The sequence below is a fragment of the Schistocerca serialis genome, unplaced genomic scaffold (genome assembly GCF_023864345.2).
Source record: "Schistocerca serialis cubense isolate TAMUIC-IGC-003099 unplaced genomic scaffold, iqSchSeri2.2 HiC_scaffold_659, whole genome shotgun sequence".
NCBI lineage: Eukaryota > Metazoa > Arthropoda > Insecta > Orthoptera > Acrididae > Schistocerca > Schistocerca serialis.
This window is the reverse complement of record NW_026048254.1, coordinates 92,501-97,500: the sequence shown is the minus strand read 5'-3', so window position 1 is coordinate 97,500 and position 5,000 is coordinate 92,501. Positions and strand designations below refer to the sequence as shown.

Sequence of the window (5,000 nt, the reverse complement as noted above, 5' to 3'; positions counted from 1 at the left end):
GTACGAAACCTAAAGGCGTAATGAAAGTGAAGGTCTCGCCTTGCGCGGGCCGAGGGAGGATGGGGCTTCCCCGCCCTTCACGGGGCGGCGGCCTCCGCACTCCCGGGGCGTCTCGTCCTCATTGCGAGGTGAGGCGCACCTAGAGCGTACACGTTGGGACCCGAAAGATGGTGAACTATGCCTGGCCAGGACGAAGTCAGGGGAAACCCTGATGGAGGTCCGTAGCGATTCTGACGTGCAAATCGATCGTCGGAGCTGGGTATAGGGGCGAAAGACTAATCGAACCATCTAGTAGCTGGTTCCCTCCGAAGTTTCCCTCAGGATAGCTGGTGCTCGTACGAGTCTCATCCGGTAAAGCGAATGATTAGAGGCCTTGGGGCCGAAACGACCTCAACCTATTCTCAAACTTTAAATGGGTGAGATCTCCGGCTTGCTTGATATGCTGAAGCCGCGAGCAAACGACTCGGATCGGAGTGCCAAGTGGGCCACTTTTGGTAAGCAGAACTGGCGCTGTGGGATGAACCAAACGCCGAGTTAAGGCGCCCGAATCGACGCTCATGGGAAACCATGAAAGGCGTTGGTTGCTTAAGACAGCAGGACGGTGGCCATGGAAGTCGGAATCCGCTAAGGAGTGTGTAACAACTCACCTGCCGAAGCAACTAGCCCTGAAAATGGATGGCGCTGAAGCGTCGTGCCTATACTCGGCCGTCAGTCTGGCAGTCATGGCCGGTCCTTGCGGCCGGCCGCGAAGCCCTGACGAGTAGGAGGGTCGCGGCGGTGGGCGCAGAAGGGTCTGGGCGTGAGCCTGCCTGGAGCCGCCGTCGGTGCAGATCTTGGTGGTAGTAGCAAATACTCCAGCGAGGCCCTGGAGGGCTGACGCGGAGAAGGGTTTCGTGTGAACAGCCGTTGCACACGAGTCAGTCGATCCTAAGCCCTAGGAGAAATCCGATGTTGATGGGGGCCGTCATAGCATGATGCACTTTGTGCTGGCCCCCGTTGGGCGAAAGGGAATCCGGTTCCTATTCCGGAACCCGGCAGCGGAACCGATACAAGTCGGGCCCCTCTTTTAGAGATGCTCGTCGGGGTAACCCAAAAGGACCCGGAGACGCCGTCGGGAGATCGGGGAAGAGTTTTCTTTTCTGCATGAGCGTTCGAGTTCCCTGGAATCCTCTAGCAGGGAGATAGGGTTTGGAACGCGAAGAGCACCGCAGTTGCGGCGGTGTCCCGATCTTCCCCTCGGACCTTGAAAATCCGGGAGAGGGCCACGTGGAGGTGTCGCGCCGGTTCGTACCCATATCCGCAGCAGGTCTCCAAGGTGAAGAGCCTCTAGTCGATAGAATAATGTAGGTAAGGGAAGTCGGCAAATTGGATCCGTAACTTCGGGATAAGGATTGGCTCTGAGGATCGGGGCGTGTCGGGCTTGGTCGGGAAGTGGGTCAGCGCTAACGTGCCGGGCCTGGGCGAGGTGAGTGCCGTAGGGGTGCCGGTAAGTGCGGGCGTTTAGCGCGGGCGTGGTCTGCTCTCGCCGTTGGTTGGCCTCGTGCTGGCCGGCGGTGCAGGATGCGCGCGCCTGCGCGGCGTTCGCGCCCCGGTGCTTCAACCTGCGTGCAGGATCCGAGCTCGGTCCCGTGCCTTGGCCTCCCACGGATCTTCCTTGCTGCGAGGCCGCGTCCGCCTTAGCGTGCTCCTCCGGGGGCGCGCGGGTGCGCGGATTCTCTTCGGCCGCCATTCAACGATCAACTCAGAACTGGCACGGACTGGGGGAATCCGACTGTCTAATTAAAACAAAGCATTGCGATGGCCCTAGCGGGTGTTGACGCAATGTGATTTCTGCCCAGTGCTCTGAATGTCAACGTGAAGAAATTCAAGCAAGCGCGGGTAAACGGCGGGAGTAACTATGACTCTCTTGGCGGGAGTAACTATGACTCTCTTAAGGTGGCCAAGTGGCGGCGGTGTGGCTGCATCCGGACTTGGCTTTTCGAAGTGCGGTCTTGATGTAGTCGTGCTGCTGCTGCGAGGTGCCTTCCTTGGGTTATAGTTACAGGGAGAGTGATGCGCAATACATGGGCCTAGCCCTCTTAGCCTCTCCTCTCCTGCGGTCTTCTCCCCTTCTCGTGGGCCCGCTGATTTTTTGCAGAGTGGAAGACCGCACCAGGGGCTTGGGGGGGTTACCAGCCCCCCCTCGCATTATCCCTTTATAGTTGGGGGCAGCCGACAAGAAACAAGAGATGGTGGCCCTTCCGCTGAAGGTGCCACCCCAGCTACCCCAGCACCTATCCGGCCAACCGGCCGTAACGAAAATGCGATAGTTTGTGTAGCTCCCTTTGCTTGCAGTGAGTGCCACCGCACTTTTACCACGAAGAACGGTCTCGGGGTCCATCGCCGCCGCCAACACCCTGCGGCCGCCAACGCTGAGATCGTGACGGAGAGGCATCGCGCGAGGTGGACGGAGGAAGAAGTCCTGTCGCTCGCCAAGGCAGAGGCCGAACTGTTCCTGGAGAGGGACGCCCGGTTCTTCTTTGTAAATCAAGAACTTACCAGGATGTTCCCCGACCGAACGCTTGAGGCAATCAAGTGCCGACGGCGGCAAGCTGCCCACAAGCAGCTTGTCCGCCAATTCATGGAGGCACTTGAGATCGGTCGGGGTGAAGAGCCGGCGTCCCGCCGTGGAGCAGCGAGCTCGCTGCCTGACGCGGGCGAGGCCGCTGCGCCGCCCGTCGACGCAGCCGAGGACTTCGCGGCCGACACCACCGGGCCGCCGCCGGAGGGGCCGACTGACGCCGCCATCTGGGAGCATCTGGCGGGGCTACCTGCTTCCGCCCAGCGTTTCTCTGCCCTGGATCGAGTCATTGGTCTGGGGCGGGGCACGCCGCCCGATGTCATCCTGGGCATGCTCCCGGATGCCCTTGCGTCGGTCGGGTCCAGGGGGGAGAGGTCGATCACCAGGACACAGCGGCCGCGCCAACCATCCAAGCGGCCGCCTGCCGCCCCGCCGCTGCAGAAGCGCAAGCGGCGCCGCTGGGAATACGCGCGGACACAGGACGCCTTCCGTAGGTCGCGTGCGCGTTGCGTGCGCGGCTTGCTGGACGGCACCCTGCTGCAGCCGCCACCCGACATCCCCGGTCTGCTGGACTTCTGGGCGGACCTCTTCACGAAGAAGCCGATCTCCACCGCCGGCTTCATCCGTGACCGCCTTCTCCCGCACTCGGAGCCTGTCGCTCCTGAGTGCCTATGGGGGCCGGTCACACGTGAGGAGGTCGCTGCTGCCTTGCCGCCCAGGGGATCGGCAGCCGGGCCGGACGGCCTGACTCCAGCGGAGCTGCGGCGCCTGCCGCATGAAGTCCTGGTGAAACTCTTGAACCTCTTCCTCCTGGCCCGCGCCCTCCCCGAGCGTCTGCTTCGCGCCCGGACGTCACTTCTCCCCAAAACGGCTGCACCAACATCCCCCGCTGACTTTCGCCCCATTACGGTCTGCTCGGTGTTGGCGCGGACCTTTCACAAGGTTCTCGCGTCACGCCTGATGCGTGCATGTGCTGTGGACGAACGTCAGCGGGCATTCATCCCCCGGGATGGGATGTTGGAAAACACCTTCATCTTGGACACTGCTCTCACCGACGCAGTCCGCTCCTGTCGCTCTGTTTTTGTGGCATCGATCGACGTCTCTAAAGCGTTCGATTCGGTGGACCATGCCGCCCTCCGCCCCGTGCTGAGGGCTCATGGCCTGCCGGATTGCTTTATTGAGTACGTCGAAAGGTGTTACGAGGGTAGCACGACGGTGATAGCGGGCGGCGCCGACGTGGGCGTGCCCCTGCAGCCGGCTAGGGGTGTGCGTCAGGGTGACCCCCTCTCCCCCCTCCTTTTCAATTTTGCGGTGGACTATGTTTTGAGTCAACTTCCCTCCCACATCGGAGCTCGGATCCTTGGTCGCAGAGTTAACGCTGCGGCCTTCGCAGATGACGTCCTGCTTTTTGCATCGACCGCGAGGGGATTGCAGTCCCTCATCGACGCAGCCGTCGCAGCCCTCGCCCATCTGGGGCTGCAGATCAACGCCCGGAAGTGTTTCACCCTCGCCTTAGTCGCGTCTGGGCGCGACAAGAAGGTGAAGGTCGACGCCGACGTTACCTTCAAAGCGGGCAACGCCACCGTGCCCGCCCTACGTGTGGGTGAAACCTTCCGGTACCTGGGACTGCAATTCTCCACCGCTGGTCGCTGCGTTTTCAACCCACGACGCCACCTGGTGGAGCAGCTGGACGTCATCTCCCGAGCTCCGCTCAAGCCGCAACAGCGCCTCCACGCCCTCACCACCGTACTTCTGCCTGGCCTGTACCATGGGCTGGCCCTCAGCCGCACCCGAGTGGGTGCGTTGAAAGCGGCAGATGTGACCATCCGTGCCGCCGTCAGGAGATGGTTCCGCCTTCCGGCGGACACTCCCCTGGGCTACTTCCACGCTCCTGTAGCCCAGGGAGGCCTCGGCATCCCATCATGCCGATGGATGGGGCCAACACTTCGCCGGTCCCGTCTCCTGGCGCTGAAGAGGATTGGGCCAGCCGCCGACGGTGCAGGCCGGGACGAGGTGCAGCGTGAGATTGAGGCGCTGGAGCGGCATCTTATGTGGGAGGGCCACCTCCTCAAATCGTCGACGCAGGTTGGAGAGATGTGGGCCGCGCGCCTGCACGTTGCCTTTGACGGTGCGGCGCTGTCATCTTCCGCCGCCGTCAAGGGGCAACACCAGTGGGTCGCTGACACCAGTCGCCTGCTATCTGGGCGTAACTTCATCGACGCTCTCCGCGCCCGCATCAACGCCTTCCCCACGAAGGCACGGCGCAGTCGCGGGCGGGAGGCGGACACCAGATGCCGCGCGGGCTGCCAGGCCGTAGAGACCGCCAACCACGTGTTACAGGCTTGCTTCAGGACGCACGGGTCCCGGGTTAAGCGGCATGACGCGATCGTGCGCTATGTTGCCCGTGGACTCGCGCAGAGGGGCTTCAACGTCTCTGTGG

The 5,000-nt window shown here is 62.5% G+C and overlaps 1 pseudogene; it reads left to right on the top strand.

The window, feature by feature from the left end:
- LOC126449151 (large subunit ribosomal RNA) overlaps positions 1-5,000 on the top strand; it is a 7,980-nt pseudogene that overhangs the window by 973 nt on the left and 2,007 nt on the right.